Source organism: Lepidochelys kempii, chromosome 8 (genome assembly GCF_965140265.1).
Source record: "Lepidochelys kempii isolate rLepKem1 chromosome 8, rLepKem1.hap2, whole genome shotgun sequence".
NCBI classification, from domain to species: Eukaryota; Metazoa; Chordata; order Testudines; family Cheloniidae; genus Lepidochelys; species Lepidochelys kempii.
In genome coordinates, this window is record NC_133263.1 from 99,758,838 (window position 1) to 99,779,154 (window position 20,317).

At 39.9% G+C, this 20,317-nt stretch overlaps 1 protein-coding gene across 1 annotated transcript in view; it reads left to right on the forward strand.

Annotated features, from left to right (window-relative positions):
- The window catches only part of AGBL4 (AGBL carboxypeptidase 4), a 1,390,068-nt gene that overhangs the window by 564,557 nt on the left and 805,194 nt on the right, over positions 1–20,317 (forward strand). The window lies entirely within an intron of this gene.

Genomic DNA, 20,317 nt, shown 5'->3' on the forward strand with positions numbered 1-20,317 from the left:
ATATTTGTATGTATATATGTCATATTTATATATACATATTCTTGTGTACTCGTGTGAGTGCTATTATTATATATGTCTATAGATTGTATCCATTATATGTTATATCTGTCTAAAAACTATGCAGCCAGGAAAGGCCATGTCAAAGTAGTGTGCTGTGTTCTGTTAGTTATTAGGGAAGCTAGAAATACAAGTATTGTGTTTATAGCAGTGGTTCTTAATCAGGGGTATGCACAGAGGTTTTCTAGGAGGTACTCAACTCATCTAGATCAGTGCTTCTGAACCTGGGGGGTTGCAACTCCCAGGGGGGTCGCAGGATGGATTTAGGGGGGTTGCAAGTGCAGGGCTGGCATTAGGGGGTGGCAAGCAGGGCAATTGTCCAGGTCTCACGCCACTGAATCTAAGTTATATGCTTCAGCCCTGGGCAGCAGGGCTCGGGCTTCATCCCTGCCATCCAGGGCTCTGGCTTCAGACAAGGCTCACAAGTGAAAAATAGGCTCGAGCAACATACTGAAATATAAGTACGATATTTATATTCCAATGTAATTATTTTATAATTATATGGTAAAAATGAGGAAAAAAGTAATAGTGTCCTATTAAATATTTTTGTGTCTGATTTTGTAAACAAGTAGTTTTTTAAGTGAGGTGAAACTTGGGGTACACGTGACAAATACAACTCTTGAAAGGGGTACAATAGTCTGGTAAGGTTGAGAACCATTGTTTTGTACCATCAACTGAGTTTTAAGAGTTGCTGTAACGTAAATGATGTAATATGCACTTTCTTATATTCACACCTCAGCAATTGATACAAATAATTTTTAAGGCGAAACTGAAGATTAAATATTTATATTATGTTAATGATGCTATTACACTATTCAATAGAATAGATTTAGGATGATATTCTAAAATCTTTAATTAAATTGTAGAATGTCTGAAGCATAATGCTATAAACACTACCATGAAAGTCCAGGAAATACATCCCTCCCATAATACTTTTCTTGTCCCTTCTGCATTGGTTAGGGCTGATCTCAGCAGTGTCAGTAATTATTATTCTGATGACTTGCCCCTGAAAGGCACTAGCTTGTACCTGTGGGGACAGAGAATCCATTTGCCTGGCGCCGGGGAGTCGGAGGCACAGGCTGGCGCCAGTGAAGAGAAGGGAAAGATGATTAATACGTCTTATAGATTCACTGCCTCTTCACTTGTCCTAGACCTGCCAGTAATTCCTCTCCCCTGTGGTTCCACCTTGATCACAGATAATGGAGGCAGATTGAAAGTTTGAAGACACAAGCCTCTCTCTCCTCCTGAACTGACATTACTCACCCAGGCTAAATGAGCTATACAAACCACCTGCACCTGCCTATGGGAAGGCATCTCAGTGCACTTAGCAGTAATGCTACAATAAAGCAACAACTGCACTCTAATTAAACAGGGTTTTTTTACTGCACAGCAGGCTGCCATTAGCAAAGCTGTGATATTGCAATGGAAAAAAGTAACATAAGTGTGTACTTTCACCTTTGTAATTTATTATAAAGAACCTTTTCCTTTCCTTCCTTCCTTCCAAAAATGATATAATGCAAGGTATTTTGAACAGTAAGATAGTTACAGCATATTTAAAAAGGCAAATTGATGAACATAAATGAAAGAACAACTGTGTAAAGGAAATCTGATTTTAAATATTCTCAGAGATACATCCTTTTAAAGATAAGCTGTCTTTTTTTATTTTAACTAAAGCTGTCTTCATAGTACAGACCTTAAAGTCAAATGATCTCAGGAGAGATCTTTGTAAAACAACTCCTAACTGTAAAGTCTATATGTTGAGAAAACGTAGATTAACATTTAGTTTTTAAGACAATTTAACAAGAACAGGAAACAGTGAAGTTACTGTTCAGATGTGAAGTAAAAAAGTGCCAATCTTACTCACTTGCTTATATGCACACACACGCACACACACAAAATGTGTGATGATAATACTTCTATTTACATATGTGTCTTATTCTGAATTAGGTTATTATACATTAAATGACCATTTTTTCTTTTCAAAACCAGAATGAACAGAATGTATTTTAAATGTTTGGGAGTGGGAGAATACATTGTTTTTATGCAGACAGAAATTGGATCAAGGACTCAAAACATAGATTTTTTGTGTCTTTTAACAGAATATTCTGCTCTGCAGTTTGCTATGTGTTTGTTGGACTAAATATACAGAAGATATTGGATATTAAAAATGCCTTTGATCTTTTTTGTGGGGAAAGGCTGGCAATGCTCCATACCTATAGTTATTTCTTTGTATAATTTTTGTTTTGATTTCCTGAAGGTTTTTAAAAGCAGCTCTATGCTGTCAGAGAAGTGTAGCTGTTTAAATCAAGTTAAGCAATATACTGTATGTAATTGCACTTCTGATACCGCTGCCCTAAGAATGTGTATCTAGTAAAATGCATTCCATTTTAAATAACAAATCCATATCAGCTAAATATTAAATACTAAAGAAGACCAGAAGGTCAGGCTAGAGATTTAAATTCAAGAAATTGGCAGGAAGCCTACTTTTGTATAAGAAAAGTGATACCATTTCTAAGTACCTAGGGTATTATTTTGTGGGAGGAAGGGAAGAGGAAAAATAAACGGAAAAGTCCAATATATTTTTAAATGCAGTACAACTAGGAATATAAATCTTAAAGTCAGGATTTCTGGCAAAATACCTGCTAATACAGTATAAAGTTTACCTACTATAAGGTCACAAAGTGTAATTTTGTGAGCACCAGAGAACATTAAATGACATTAAAATTATTTTGTTCAGACCTCATTAGTCCCGATGTGTTGTCATTTGGGTGATCTCAGTTTGGGAGTGACCTTTGAACCTCCAATACAGGGGCCTGCTAGCTAGTTTCTTGAGAGGATTAGCTAATGCTACACTAGGGGCAATCATATTAACAAGAAGGGAGAATTGGGATTATTATGAGAAAAATTGTGGCCCAGCATGCATATGGAAATTCTGGGCTCAGAAGTTATAAAGGTCACCGAGATGGTTACAGGTAAAGGCTGGTTTATCATGGCAAATAACAAGGGAAGTTATGACATAGGAAAATAAATAATATTGGAAAAATGTCACTGTCATGGCACTATAGTGTATTTCTCATTAGAAACTCCAAAATTACCACCCCCAAAGATGTATGGGACTGATCCAGTGCACCTTTCCACTGACTTCAGTGGGCATTGGATCAGGTCCAGTATGTGTAACAACTAATGTAAGAGTCTTCTTCAGAAATGACAGGTAACAGTAACAGCCGTGAGTAACAGCCGTGTTAGTCTGTATTCACAAAAAGAAAAGGAGGACTTGTGGCACCTTAGCGACTAACCAATTTATTTGAGCATACGCTTTTGTGAGCTACAGCTCACTTCATCGGATGTATACTGTGGAAAATACAGAAGATGTTTGTTTTTAATACACACAAATCATGAAAAAATGGGTGTTTATCACTACTGTCAAGAATTATAACATTCATAAACCAGTCGGAGAACACTTCAATCGCTCTGGTCACGTGATTACAGACATGAAAGTTGCGATATTACAACAGAAAATCTTCAAATCCAGACTCCAGTGAGAGACTGCTGAATTGGAATTCATTTGCAAATTGGATAGAATTAACTTAGGCTTGAATAGAGACTGGGAGTGGCTAAGTCATTATGCAAGGTAACCTATTTCCCCTTGTTTTCCTAACACCCTCCCCCCCCTCCTCAGACGTTCTTGTTAAACCCTGGATTTGTGCTGGAAATGGCCCACCTTGATTATCATACACATTGTAAGGAGAGTGATCACTTTAGATAAGCTATTACCAACAGGAGAGTGGGTTTGTTTGGGGTGTGTGTGTGTGGGGGGGGGGGTAGAAAACCTGGATTTGTGCTGGAAATGGCCCACCTTGATTATCATACACACAGTAAGGAGAGTGATCACTTTACATAAGCTATTACCAGCAGGAGAGTGGGGCGGGGGAGAGAAAACCTTTTATAGTGATAAACACTCATTTTTTCATGATTTGTGTGTATAAAAACAAGCATCTTCTGTATTTTCCACGGTATGCATCTGATGAAGTGAGCTGTAGCTCACGAAAGTTCATGCTCAAATAAATTGGTTAGTCTCTAAGGTGCCACAAGTACTCCTTTTCTCCTTCAGAAATGGGCAGGACAATTTGAAAAAGACCATGAGTTCTTTATGGAAAAACTCTACAGTTGTGTTTGTCACAGAAATTATGTCTGACAGACTTACGGCTTTAATTATAGTGCATGAAAATAATAACCGGCCTCAAAGCACCTTACAAAGGTGGTAGTATCATTATCTGTATTTAAAGGGAGGAAACTGACACAGAGAAGTGAAATTACATATCAAAAGGCCACCCAGCAAGACACTGGCAGACTTGGAAATAGGACTGAGGTCTTCCTGGTCCCAGTCTAGTGTACCATCCACTGGGCCATATTGCCTCCTCACCAGAATCAGCTGTCCCAAACATGCTCTCAGAAATCTCGTTATAGGAAAGTTGTTCTTCTGCTTTGAACACATTATTTTTCAGCCTTTAAAAATTAAATCACATGGTTGATCTCCCGTCCTCTCCCCAGGCACCCCAGTCACACTAGCTGTTTGGTGCATGTGCACTTATCTGTGGCATCGTGTATCCGTTTTCTGCTCTCTGGCTAGATAGATACAGTACTGCGAAGTGTATCTGCTGTGTCTGTACTAGGCAGCAGTGCTGGTGGAGCGCAGCGTGCGTGAGGCTACAGGCTTCGGTGAAAAATAAGCTGCATCCACACTGCAGTATGTAGCCCTATGTCCGCGAAAGACTCCAGCAGCAGGGAAGGGCTTCAGATGCTCCACGCTGCTTGAGCCTTTCACTGTGGGGAGGAAAGGCTCTGGCAGGCGGAGGCAGTGGAGAAACCCCCTATCAACGCCTTTCCCTGCTGTTGGAGTCTTTCCCTGTTGGGGGAAATACTGCAGTAACAGGGAGCTGGTGGAGTCGTTCCATGCGTCTGGAGTCCTTCCTTGCTGCAGGGAAAGACAGGGGAGGCGTGGCCTGGGGACATAAAGACACACCTGAAGGGTGTGGGGATATACTCAAATATATAACCTACTCTGCTCTCTACTTGCCCACGCCATGTACTTGCGTTCATACCTGCACCCTTCAGGTGTGTCTTTACTTGCCGAAGCTGGGCCTCACTAGCACACTGCTATTTATATGCAGGTGAAGGAGGCTACGTAGGTATGAACACAACACACCACCTAAAGAATTGTGCAGTGTAGACATACCCCAGCTCTCTTCCTTTCTATCCTGATACTCTAGGAACTCCATACTCAGCTGCAGGGGAGAAGTGAGTGAACTCAGTTGTATAGGAGGGTCTTCCAAATACTTGAGGATTATTTGAAATGACCTCTACTTTAGTTTAAGGCCAGATGGCACTAGAGATATTGTGTCTCGCTGATTTTCTTGGGCAGTGAAATGGCAGAAGGAAATTCCATGTTCAGATGTCTCATGTTCCATACTCCAAAAGCAAGTGTTTGCTCTCTTACATTTCAGAAAATGGGTCAGTGGCATTCTTATATATAATCAATCATATGGTAAACAAAGATACTCTATCAAATTTCCCCAATAGGTACCACTTGTAGGACTGAAAACAGAATAAGCTAATATACAAATCTGACCATGACAAAGGACTGCTGGGACATACCTTATTATCTATTGGGTTATTATAACATTGGTTATGAATAATATTATAATTGTTTTGGGATTCTTTTTTTGGTATTGCACTACCTTCATCAATAGGGCTGAAAAAATGGCTGGTAGTCAGAGCTTTTCACCAGGCAGGCTGATCCTGGGGCTGAACTACAGAAAGCACATGGTAGATTAGGCTTGGTGATTGTGTACTAATTAATAATAAACGGTCAACAAAAAGTAAGATCTGCCCTGCACCATGGTTGTTTAGTAAGTATAATTTATTTACTACAATATCTTTAATACCATTCGGGCCTGAATGTGATCCCTCTTAACACCCATTTAAGGCTAGTGTAACTCCATCGACTTCAGTGGAGTAACTCCTTTTTTACACTTGTCTGGACAAAATAAGAAATAGGCCCAATATCTCTGTAAGTTACACAGGCTATTATAGTGAGTGCTACAGAAAACGAAGTCCCAGTTCCTTATTAAATCTTCATGGAGCACATGCTTATTGTAAAAACAAGCAAACAGTAAACAAAATAAAACTAATGGATTTTACAGAATCTGCAATAATTTTCATAGTAAAACTTGGTGTTTTCTCATTGGTGCAGATACGAATGTGCTGAAGATTGCCAAATCTTACTACTAGGCATACTATTTATTACCATGACCAATCCCTTAGATTTATTACTATGAGTAGTATCCTATGATCAGTGGGAGTAATCATGGTAGCAAGCCTTACATCTGATTGTAAACATTTGCAGGTTTGGACCTTGTAGCACTATTATATTTTGTAATATTAAATGTTACCTTTATATGTATAATTTTATGCACACTGCCACCTGGGGAATTTGAGAATAAGGTGTTGCAAGTGGGATTATTTTTGGTCCATTTTTGGTATTCTTTGTCTATGTAAACTACTTTTCAGAACTGTTAATGAGCCTCCTCGAGCTTGAGTCTGGTTCAGCATTGTTTATAATATACCATATTGTTTTTTTAATATTTTCTAAATTTTCTGAACCAAGTCCATCACCCAGCACTGCAAATTCATCATTGACCTTAGTAGCAGAGCTGTGCAAAATGTTTGTGTAAAAACTTGAAACCTCTGGAAAGTTGTCAGTTGCATTAACTACTTGAAACTCAGATCAGGTTTATGAACTCTTCAAGCTAACATGGCTGTGCTATTGAGCAAACCCAGGGCTGAGTTTTGAGGAAACCTAATTCAATTTATGGCTTTGCATCAAGGTCGTGTGAAATCTTCAGGTTCTCAACATGAATCACGATAGCTCTGATTAAGTATTGCTTTGAGAATTTGGGTTTGTTTAAACCTGAAACTCAAGGCTCAACTTGGGAACAATGAAGCCCATGAGGTCTGAAATGAAATAAAACATGTTACATGAATTTCTTGTGAAGGAAACCCACTGACTTTTATACAGATCTGCTTAAATGATCCAGTGAAAACATTTAAAACAAATGCTCTGTAATACTGAGATTCAAAGGTTGAAATCTCTGATTTGGGAAGGATACTATGGTAAACATTAAAACCATGATGGAAAAATAATAAAACAACATGCAAATATAATGGTCTCCAATCTAAAGAAGCTATTGCTAATTCAAAAGACAGTCCTAAAAGGTATTGATGGAGGGTAATGATCACACTGCAAACAAGATATGCTTAAGTAGAGGATTTGCAAGCTCTTAAAAATAATCATCTTGATATCCAAGCTGGTCAAAAAACATCTTTTAACACTCCAAGAAGAACATTGCAAAAATGGCTAAGACTTATACAACACAACGCCACCAGCAGATGATCCTGTTGCTTGCTTGCTTGCTTGTTTATATGGAATTCATAGACAAGAACTAACAGATACCCTAGTGCCTAGACACCATGGAGAGAGAAGGCACTTTATAAACACAAATGAGTAATGCATCCCTCTCACCCATGCTGATAAAATCTTTATGCCACAGCATGGCATCATGTATTCTCTTTCACTGTCTGTTGTGGAGCAAGTTAGGGTCACCTCCTTTCCCCCAACGTACACAATAGTCTTGGCTGTCGCTAGGATGTTGTCCTCCCAGCACACAGACAATACACACAACCTTTTGGTCCTTGTAAGAAGCTGTCTTATTCTACAATAACATTGTGCTTAGGTCTTCAAGGGGTTTTTTTTGTACCTATATGTTCTGTACAGCCTCTTCCCTGTGTTCATTACTCTGCCTTAACCACTAGACCATGCTGTCTCCAGAGATGGAATCTGTGTCCACTGCATCTACGCTACCATTGTTACCTGCTAGATTGAAGATAGCATGGTATGCCAACCTGTGCTACAATCACATCTTTGCTTGTAGTGTAAATATTCCCTTGGCTGAGATCACATAGACAGGCAGTGGGCCAGGTATTAGCATCCTGGCTATTGGTCTGACTATCGGGGTGAAGAAGAGGACAGAGGAGAGTTGGCGGGAGAGTCCCATCTCTCCACATGTTTTGATGCTATCCTTCTCCTGGCCATATTGCAATCCTTCTTGTCCCAAGGACTGTTGGGGGAGAGATGCAATTCCCTTTAACTGCAGCTCTAAGAACCATGTAATTCAGGTTTTTTCTCTCCATGATTTTTTATGCAGAAGGGAACATATTGTCCTAACTCTCCCACTTGCTTGGAGAAGAATGGTAAAGAAGAAAATGCAGGCTGTTTCAAGTCATAGCCTTTCATACATGAAGGCTTTTTATATTGTACTTCTCTCCTGGTTGGTGTAGCATTTTCATTCCTATTGTTATTTTGGTGTTTTTAGTGGCTACATGCAAGAACAGTGACATTTATATGAAGTGAATCCATTAAAGTCTTTATAATGAATAGCATGTAACTGTAACACACATACAGTTTTCTCATTTTGCCTTCCTCTGGGAGGCTACGACAACATTTTGGCAAGTAGGAGTAAACAGCTTTGTGTTGGCATGCAGTAAATTAAACTGAGTAATTAAAATCAATAGCTAAACACTAGCTAGGCAGAAAGGTCATATAACACAACAGAAAACTGTTAGGTAGCATATTGCAGGAAATCAAAATAAATTTCTGAACTTTTCATTATTCTTTGCATGCCTGAAACCATTCTTAAAAGGCTTATGAGATGTATTAATGTAGGCTTCATCATTCTCTGAGATTGTACAAAAAATATTTAAATGATAGCATGAGTGTATTTCTAGTTTCCAAGGTAATAACTGTAGCTATGGTTAATAAACTCAAAATCCAAATGCCACTAGGGTTATCAGTGAAAGATCTTGCGACATATGTGGGAGATATCTATTATTTTTTGGAATATTGGTTTGGTTTGGTTATTTTATCATAGAATCATAGGACTGGAAGAGAGCTTGAGAGGTCATCTAGTTCAGTCCACTGCACTCATGGCAGGACTAAGTTTTGCACGACTATTTTGTTGCTTACTAAAGAATAACTAGATGTTTTTGCAGGAACTAAAGTCAATAAGTTCAGATAACCCAATCACAGGTACTTACTTAACACCTGTATTGTTTATTATCAGAAGGGTAGCCATGTTAGTCTGGATCTGTAAAAGTGGCAAAGAGTCCTGTAGCACCTTGTAGACTAACAGACGTATTGGAGCATAAGCTTTCATAGGTGAATACCCGCTTCGTCAGCTGCATGACTACACGCATCTGATGAAGTGGGTATTCACCCATGAAAGCTTATGCTCCAATACGTCTGTTAGTCAATAAGGTGCCACAGGACTCTTTGCCGCTAATACAGGTGTTGATTCCTTTAAAGTTTTACTTCCTCACCCCCATCATGCTCTGATGAATAGGCTGATTGATAACATCACTCCCTGCCCACTACTACAGGAGTTGTAGGGGGAATCCAAGTGGGGGAAATGAAACAAAGAACTTGGCATAGCATAAAAGCATTCTCCCTGAAGCTCAGGGGACACACAGAAGAGGAAGGTTTGCAGGAAAGCAGATGGAACTTTGGTCCCCAGAAGTATGGGTACCTGGGATGAGTTGGGACTGCCTACATTTTGAGGGAAAGGCTACACTTTAGGCATGTAGGCCTTTTGTTGTTTTAATTTTTTTCTCTGAATGATATGGTCCTATTGGTAAATAAATAACTTTGTTTTGAAGATGCTGTTGAGAGTCACTGCAGTTACCTACTGTTCACAGCTCCCAGAGGGAAGTCTTTTGCAGGGGCTAAACCCAGTTAGATCTGCTGAGGAAATATGGTTGTAAATGGGAATGCTGCAGCCTGGGACCTGATGTGAGAATGACAGGATTCCTCCATGAGAAGTGAAGTTGCTGGGCCAGTCACTTGATAGGGTGCACTCAGGAAAGACTGCAAAGGGTCCAAGGTATAATTTACCCTCTAACTGTGAAAAATATGTTATTGCCAAGTTACCAGAAAGCACCTTTGAATAACTGATTATATTGTCCTCTCACCCCTGTACTCTGGCTAACATGAATCCCTATGATTTGATTGGCTAAGGAGTTCAGAGCTCTCCATCTGCTCACAAATGTCTCAACTTTAAATCCATACCCTGGCAGCAAATCTATGTCTTCTCCATATCTCCCCCTTGAATCTACTTGTCTTTCTTCTTCCCCTCTCCCTCACCCCCCATGTCCCATAGGGCTGGCCTTACCATGAGGCAAACTGAGGCGGCCACTTCAGGAGCCAGACTGTGAGGGGGTGCCACCAGGATCCAGAGTGTAGAAAATTGGGTCTGCTGCTGGTGCATATGTATTCTCTCTGCTCTAGATGCACAGAGATGGTGGAGTGCTGTGCTGGAGGAAAGAGGGCACAAGAGACAACAGGCAGGCAGGAGAAAAGGTGAGAGGGAATAACAGAAAGCATCAGGAGCTGCAGGGAGAGGGAGGAGGAGGAGCAGCCTCTTATATACCTCTCTAGCACCCCCAGGAGCCTGGACTGATTAACACCAGCTTCTCAGGGAGCTTCCAGTTTCCAGCTTCCAGTTTCCTGCTGCTTCTCCCACTATAGCTGGCACAGAACAGCAGTCATGAGTGAAAGAAGAAAATGCCCCTCTGGGGCAGCATTCAGAAAAAGAAAGAAAGCAAAGGAAGCTTTTCTATCTCAGCAGGAAGGAGCTCTCCTGAGATACATAGACACAAATGTTCACGGTGAGCCTTCCGGCCTTGTGAGGATGTGAATGGTGAGGAGATGCCCTACCTTCCAGTTAGAGTGCAGGTGACTGGCAGCTACTGCAGCATACATATCTCCATCTCAAATGGAGGCTTATGGCCTATGGACCCACTTGAGCAATAGCATGAGGAACTTCCTTGTACTGCATGGGCCACAGCAAGTGAAAAACTTCATGTTCCCCAAAGACAATGAAAATAGACATTTCCATCCAACACATTACTGGTATGAAATCCCCAGTGGTCACAAAGTGGAGAGGCCATGACTTATGTACTCAAAAACCCAGAATGATGCCCACTGTTTTTGTTGCAAACTCTTCCAGTCTAATGTTTCAGCCACACTGGGTTCTACAGGAACAAAGGACTGGAAAAATCTGGCTAGAAATCTGGCATGCCATGAGAAGGCAGCAAATCACCAGAGAGCATTCCATAGGTGGAAAGAGCTTGAGATGAGACTAAGGTTAAAGGCCACCGTAGATGATCAGCATCAAGAGAAGATTGCATCAGAGTCTTTTTCCTGGCAAAATGTTCTGAAAAGGCTCATTGCCATTGTGAGAATGCTTGCTACCCAAAACCTAGCATTGTTTGGCACTTCGGATCAGCTGTATGTGCCAAACAATGGAAACTTCCTTAAAATTGTGGAGCTGATGGCTGAGTTTGATGCTGTACTCCAGGAGCAGAGCATCTAAGAAGAGTCACCACCCAAGAAATGTACACACACCACTACCTTGGAAAAACCATTCAAAATGAGATCATACAGTTACTGGCAACAAAAGTCAAACAGAAGATTGTGGCAGAGCTGAAGTCAGTAAGATATTACTCTGTTATTCTGGACTGCACACCTGACATCAGCCATGCGGAACAAATGACTTTAATGGTGGTTTTGTAACAACAACAGAACCTAGTGAAAATGTCCCTGCATTGGTGACGGTCAGAGAGCATTTTCTAGAATTTATTGACATTGATGATACTACAGGAGCTGGTATGACAAATGTGCTTCTTAAAAAGCTGGAAGATATGGGAATTGCGATAGCTGACATGAGAGGTCAGGGCTACGATAATGGTGCCAACATGAGAGGAAAGAACAGAGGAGTGCAGACATGGATCCGAGAGTTAAACCCTCAAGCTTTTTTTATCCCATGCAGTTTTCATTCATTGAACTTGGTGGTCAGTGATGCAGCATCAGCTTCTAGTGAGGCTGCTGAATTTTGTAATGTAATTCTATGTATTTTTCTCTGCATCAGCTCATCGATGGCAAATTTTGAAGCAACATCTGGGAACATCCTCTTGACGCTGAAACCACTGAGTGCCACACGGTGGGAAAGTCGTGTGGAGGTGATAAAGCCTATCAAACACCAAATTGGAAAGATAGATGATTCCATAGTTGCCATTATGGAGGATAATTCTATGACAGGAACTGTTCATGGGAGAACAGTAGCAGAGGGAAATGGAATCACCAGAAACATACATAACTTCAAATTTCTGCGTGGCTTGGTGTTATGGCATGACATACTGTTTGAAATAAATGTTGTAAGCAAGAGACTCCAAGGTGTTGACCTTGATATATCTGGAGCAGTGGAACAACTGGACAAAGCAAAGTCATACCTACAGTCTTACCGGTCAGATGAGGGATTTCAAAATGTTCTGAAAAGTGCACAGAAGTTGGCAGAGGAACTTCACACTGAAGCTATTTTCCCACCCATTCAAGAATATAAGAGTCACCGAAGAAGAAGATATTTTGGTTACGAAGCACGGGATAATCCCATAAGAGACCCCAAACAACAATTCAAAGTTGAATTCTTTAACCAGGTGCTAGGTTGTGCGATACAGTCAGTTGAAGAATGTTTCATGCAGCTCAAGGAACACAGCAGTATATTTGGGATGTTGTATTATATTCCAAAACTCCTCACTATACCTGAAGAAGACCTACACCAGCAATGCAGGGCACTAGAGACAGTGTTGACGCATGATGACATGTGCGATATTGATGCGAGTGATTTAGGTGATGAACTGAAAGCCCTTTCAAGATACGTTTCAGCAGGATCAACTCCAAAGGCTGTTGTGGAAAATATGTGCACAAATAAGATGACCACCCTCTTTCCAAATGCTTTCGTTACTCTGAGCATACTTCTAAGACTTCCTGTAACAGTTACCAGTGGAGAACGCAGCTTCTCCAAGCTGAAGTTAATAAAAACACATCTACGCTCCACAATGACACAGGAGAGGCTGGTTGGCTTTGCAGCCATCTCAACAGAGCATGAGCTGGTCCAGACTGTGGACCTTCAGGAAGCAGTTCAAATCTGTGCAACCAAGAAGGCACGGAAAGCGCCACTTTGAGTATTCAAACAGATAAAAATGCCAGTGTTTACTCTGCAGACAAGAAAAGTTACATTTGCTGTTCAGGCATTTGAAAGTTAAGTGTTAATTAAAATTTTTGAACAAGGCATTTTAAGTTGTTAGTTCTCCTTTATTGGGGTAGGTAGCAGAGCAGTACCATGAGAGGAGTAGGACAGGAAGAAGGCAGAACTGAGACCTTTCAAAGTTTTGGCCCAAGCGAGGGGGCATGGGGGAACATTTGAGCTCCCTGCCTCAGGTGCCAAAATGTTGTGGGCTGGACCTGATGCCCCATAGGTAAATACTGATTGCATTTAATATCAGAGACAGGGAGAGGTGCTGTCTGGTTTGTGTAGGTATATATGTAGGGGCATCAGAGGAGAGTAGTCAGAGTGGAGGGATTTGTATGATCACTGTTCAGTGAGTGCCAAAACTTCAAAGCTTTAGCATATCCGAACCCCCATCTGAGTCTGCACTTGGAGGCTTGCAATGTCTATATCTGCTGCTGGCAAAAAAATCACTGTGTGATTTTTGTATGCACACTTTGCATGTTTTGCCCTGATTAGGCAATTCCTGGGGCTCTGGCTCCTACTGACCCTCAGCTGATCAGCATTTTATTGATACTTAAACAGTGTGTATCGGTGTTGAGAAATAGCATTCTAGTTCATCTACAAATGAGATCCTTTCAGCCATTCATAGCACAGCTAACTGAAACAAGTGAGTCGCTGACATGCAGTATCCTTGCTTCTGGCTGAGATCATTTCATTTCTATATCAATACATATATTTCAAGCTAAATTTTTCAATTCTGGGTATTTTTGCGTCTATTTGACGTTATCTATTTTGAAGTTAATCCCTGTTAAATGAAATGAGTCATTTTAAAAGACAGTTTTTGTCTCAGCTACATGTGAACTAACTGTTCATTGACATTTAGAAACTGTACTGTATTCTAATAAATAAATTAACATTAGGGGCTGGTTTAAACCAACAAAAGTGAATGGACTGATCTGTCACTTATTGAGATTGTGTTTGGATTCAGTTTACTTCACTTATGAAAACGAGATTGGCCTTTTACCCAAGTCCCTGGAATTCACTTGTCCACATCTCATAATTGCCACAGAATACAGCACAATAGGCAGTCTCTGCTCATGACAAAAGAATCCAGTGTTGGGACTGTTACTACTAGCAGGAATATTGCAAGGCCACCTTATGGTGCATTAGCAGAACAATGCATGGAGCCTGCTTTGGGTCCGCCCTAAATGGCTTAACTAACTGGTACCTTAAGTTTAATGAGCATCAAATTCAATTTTACTTCTGTGAGATAAATTCCTTCCCAGAGAGAGACTTGGAACACTGTATGATGGTATGTACAATGAAAATATAGGGATATTGTGATGACTTTTACTCAGTAATCCTTGTTTAACTCCGTTTAAAAATATTAGTAGAACTAAAGTTATATCTATTTAGTTTTTCCTTCTGTCTGAGTCTACGTAAATAAGTTTAATGTGGTGTTTTTTTACAAACTAGGAGTCCAATCCTATAAAGAGTTCTGCGTTAGCAAATAGCTTTTCCTACACGGAGGACCATTGAATTCAGTAGTCCACTTGTGCAAAGCTCAATTTAGGATTTGGGATGAAGTGCTTCAACGCTCTCTTTCATTAAAATAAAAAACAGGAAAACCTCAACGGCAGCATTTCAAAATTCATGAAGACTGCTTGAAAAATAAAAGTGTGCAAGTGAGAGAGAAGTCAATAAGGAAACCCATTTCATGTTCAGGTTGGAAAGATTATTAAAATAAGAAGAATCTTTTAAAATTATGAACAATATATTGAAATAAGAGATCCTTTTCATTTTTTAAATTTAATTTTCTTTTGTGTTTTGGGGTCGTATGTAATTAAAAATCAAATAATTAGGGGGAAAATTTTCTAATGACTTTTTAAAAGATTTAAATGACTATCTTTCTTTTTCTGTCCTTGAATTCATGTAGCCATTGGCAGAACTGGGAATGACATCTGATTGTATTGGTTTCCAATACCCCTCTTCTTTTCTCCCTCTCCCCTGGTTCCTAATCCTGCAAACATGTATGCATGTGCTTCATTTTAATTCACATGAGTAATCCCATTAAAGTCAATGGGACTTCAGTGGGACTACTCACATGTTAAAGGTAAGCACATGCCAAATTGTATGCAGAACCAGAGTTTAAATCACACTATAACCTTATGTGAACAACTTTGCTAAATTTTATCTTGATGTAAAATTTCTGAATTCAAAACACATGTTTAATGCTCTTGCATTGGAAATGGCTCATGACTTCTAACCTACATAGAACAGACTAGACCTCTAATAGTGCAGATACAATGCTATAGCTAATGAGTGATATGGCTTTTCCTGTGATACTTTTGGTTGTATATTCTGTTCTTTAAAATTGTTTCATTTGTGTGGCTGGAATCTCAATTTTTGTGTGTGTGTCTGTTCTCCCCTCTTTTTACTATGATAAAACAGGAACAGCAAACTTTGTATCACATAGCTGAGGTTGCTGAAATCTCACCCTAAGTAGTTAACACAGTGTATATCAATAATGACAGGTTTCAGAGTAGCAGCCGTGTTAGTCTGTATTCTCAAAAAGAAAAGGAGTACTTGTGGCACCTTAGAGACTAACCAATTTATTTGAGCATGAGCCTTCGTGAGTGTCAAGGTTCCTCCCCCACTCTGAACTCTAGGGTACAGATGTGGGGACCTGCATGAAAAACCTCCTAAGCTTATCTTTACCAGCTTAGGTCAAAACTTCCCCAAGGTACAAAATATTACACCCGTTATCCTTGGACTGGCCGCTACCACCACTAAACTAATACTGGTTACTGGGGAAGAGCTGTTTGGACGCGTCCTTCCCCCCAAAATACTTCCCAAAACCTTGCACCCCACTTCCTGGACAAGGTTTGGTAAAAAGCCTCACCAATTTGCCTAGGTGACTACAGACCCAGACCCTTGGATCTTAAGAACAATGAACAATCCTCCCAACACTTGCACCCCCCCTTTCCTGGGAAATGTTGGATAAAAAGCCTCACCAATTTGCATAGGTGACCACAGACCCAAACCCTTGGATCTGAGAACAATGAAAAAGCATTCAGTTTTTTACAAGAAGACTTTTAATAAAAAATAGAAGTAAATAGAAATAAAGAAATCCCCCCTGTAAAATCAGGATGGTAGATATCTTACAGGGTAATTAGATTAAAAAACATAGAGAACCCCTCTAGGCAAAACCTTAAGTTACAAAAAAGATACACAGACAGAAATAGTTATTCTATTCAGCACAATTCTTTTCTCAGCCATTTAAAGAAATCATAATCTAACACATACCTAGCTAGATTACTTACTAAAAGTTCTAAGGCTCCATTCCTGGTCTATCCCTGGCAGAAACCAGCATACAGACAGACCCAGACCCTTTGTTTCTCTCCCTCCTCCCAGCTTTTGAAAGTATCTTGTCTCCTCATTGGTCATTTTGGTCAGGTGCCAGCGAGGTTATCTTTAGCTTCTTAACCCTTTACAGGTGAGAGGAGCTTTCCCCTGGCCAGGAGGGATTTCCAAGGGGTTTACCCTTCCTTTTATATTTATGACAGTGAGTTACAGCTGAAGTGAGCTGTAGCTCATGAAGGCTCATGCTCAAATAAATTGGTTAGTCTCTAAGGTGCCACAAGTACTCCTTTTCTTTTTGTATATCAATAAATTCTTCTCAGTCTTAAGAGAGTAGATGGGGAATGTTTGCTACATAGTGAAACCTAAAACAGCAACAAATGTGAAACTCGGAACATTGCTGAAAGCTTTTAAATATTTAAGTTATTACAACCCACATTTTAGACACTTGTGTATTTAACTTGATAGCTGTATAAATTATACATTGAGTATTTTTCCAAACATTTTCTATCAGTGTATTGACAAATGTCCTGTCATTCTTCAGGAAATGCATAGTAGTATTACAGCATTTTGTAGACAATTTGCTTATAGTTTTTTTCCATCCCATATGTTGCTTTCTCTTAATTGCATCTGCCTTCTTATTTATTTAAACATAAACATATATGAATCTTTCCCACAATCCCTCCTGATACTGTTGAGAGGATTTTTAGACATTTCTCTTCAAAAACTTCAACTTCGCCTCAGTATAGTTTCATGATTTCTAACTTGGGGCCCAAGCCAGCAAAATTTACTTATGTGAATGGGAGTTTGCTGATTTGGGCTATACTTTGTAAATAGGAGTGGAGTATGATTTCCTATGAGAGGTGTTAAAAAATAAAAATGAAAAATCCTACCCCAAGCAAAGTTTTTCGTCAAAAGGGAGAGGGGTGCAAGACTCCATGCATTCCATAGCAGCCTCACTTATGCTGTTGACTTTATGGGGAAGGTGCCCAGATAGTATTGTGATAGGGAACAATATAAAACCCTAACATAGATAGATAGATAGATGTACAGTCCTATTGCCTTCGAGTTTTTGAGTTGGAAAACTGGAAAAGAATTCAATGAGCCTATGAATGCTCAGGAACTTCAATTAAAGAGTCTGTAGAATATAATTTTAATAGGATTTCATTGAAGCCTTCTAGATGTGTCACACATTTGAATTGTTTCTTAGAATGGCTAATGCTTTATTATTGTTTAATATAGTCCTGCCATGAGTGCAGGGGACTGGACTAGATGATCTCTCAAGGTCCCTTCCAGTCCTATGATTCTATTATGGAAAACCCTGAAATTTTTTTTTAGAAACCTGTGCAAATATATCTATTCCATATTTCCTCCCCTTTTTTATCATTAGAGACATTGTCATAAGAATCTTTTCGAGGAGTTTGTCTGCTCTGCCTGCTTTTTCCTTATCTGAAATCATAATCTGCTAATGACATCATAACTTCCCTAGCAATCAATTGTGATGTCATGGATAGAGGATTATGGGCCTGATCCTGCAACTCTTTCAACACGTGTTTAAATACGTCAGCGGATCACAAGTGCAAATACTAAAACTGATTTTTAAAATGGCCTCCATTGAGCCTCACAATTTGTGCCTAGACCACTTTTTTTTTTATTATTAAAAGTTCAGACCATTCTTTTACAATATACTTTATTTTTACCTAGCATTATTCACACAAACTATTACTGATTTCTCCCTAGGGGAATGCAGTCTATACATGCAACTATATGTAAATTCTAGGCAACCCCCACGTCTTCAAAAATCACAAATCAGGGCCTCTCTCAAAAATTTGGAATCTTGCTTAAAAATCAGGAGATTTAAAAAAATATTTTGAGTCCTTTTCTTTGCCTTCTCATTTCTGAACCTTAAGGAAACAATCTCTTTGAATTTTTAAGTTTTCCTATGCAACTAAGAGGGCTAGAAACTTACTTAAACAAAAAAAAGCTGAGATTCACATGCAATCTCTTGGTTCCAACAGCTGGACATTAATAAAAACAGCAAATATTACAAAACTCAAGGAAAAAATAGAGTTGGCAACATTGTATATAATGTACAAGCAGCACTTGAATATGATAGATAAAGGTGGCAGGAGCAACATTGGATGGAGAGATTTATTGCTGCCAAGCTTCTGAAATGATTGAGTACTAGGGGCCCAATGCTGCAGTAAGTGATTTGCACCTACAATTCCCATTGATGTTCAGCAGCTGGCAGGACTGGGTGCTAGAAAGCACTGTAATAAAAACAGCATTTGGTTATCTGAATACAAGAAGTACAATGTCTCTAATAGCATATGCATGGCCCCGGATGCCTGTTGCAGGGCCGCTGCCCTTTAAAATTGGAAATTCTGGGAAATGTTGTCTGGAGGCACTGATAGGAATGTAGTTCTTGACAGATGTCACATAACTGATCATATGACCAAGAGACAGGCCTTCTGGTGAGATATGTAAGACAGCCTGTTGCCTGGATTTGCTTCTACTGAGCTTTAATCAAGACCTGTGAGGTGATGGCCCTCCACAGTTGCTAAGGGGGTAGCCTGGGAAGGGAGCCTGTGAGGATTTAGTCTGAAAGACCGGAGCAGAACACTCCCAGGGCAGCAGAATTTTGAAGTGTGGTCTGTGTTCCCGTCAAAGACTGATGGTGACAAGCATTCTCCCTGCACTCAGGGGAAAAGGATTGTGAAGCCCTGGGGCATGGCCCAAAGGACTATCACTATTAACAGGACTCTTAAGCCCTGGGGAGAGCATTGGAAAACTTTTCTTTGAGTTGGACTATAAGTTTATGTTAATAAACCAGACCCCAGAGGGGCGCTGTAATTTAAAATGCTAGTAATGTGGCTATTGATTGCTAGAAACGGAAAACTGAGACATTGGGGAGCAAAGTGTGGAGGATATAGGAACCATGTTACAGTGGAGTTTAATGTACTAAGAGATAGATTATGACTTAAGCTTTTGCCTGCATTGGGTTTTGAGGCAGGAGTTTGACGAGAGGCTGTGCAGACTCTTTGACAGAGTATAATAGACATTATCTCTCCACGTTCTACCCTGTGTGTCATCACAGGCACTGAAGTTAGCAGGCCCTGAAGTGGCAGAGCTGCATTCCTTTACTTTCAACAGGGTTTCCAGAGCTACTGTGGACTGGCATGTGGCTTTCTGCTGCACAAGGATGGAAGGGTAGCTCCATGCATCCTTTCCATCCCCTTACGTGCCAGTGACTTGCTACACACTGTCTGTCTCTGTATTTATAAAAGAATGTAAAGAAGGGGGGAGAAATATCTAGAGTTTAGTCATGTCATATCTTCAGTGGTAAGAGAGGGTTGAGTGTCTTTCTGAACAGCAAAAAAATGCTAAATAAAAACTTTTTACAGAACGGCAGTGAATTGTAGCTTCCCTTTCCCCCCTTCCCATGCTATGTTTGATAACTATGCAAAAGGGAGTGCGAGGAGACTGAGACCATCTTGCATGCTAAGAAAAAAAAAAACTGCTCTGTGGACCAGGCTGTATTTTATATATGCAGGTTTCAGAATAGCAGCTGGGCTAGTCTGTATCTGCAAAAAGAACAGGAGGACTTGTGGCACCTTAGAGACTAACAAATGTATTTGAGCATAAGCTTTCGTGGGCTACAGCCCACTTCATCGGATGCATAGAATAGTAAGAAGATAGATAGATACACACATACAGAG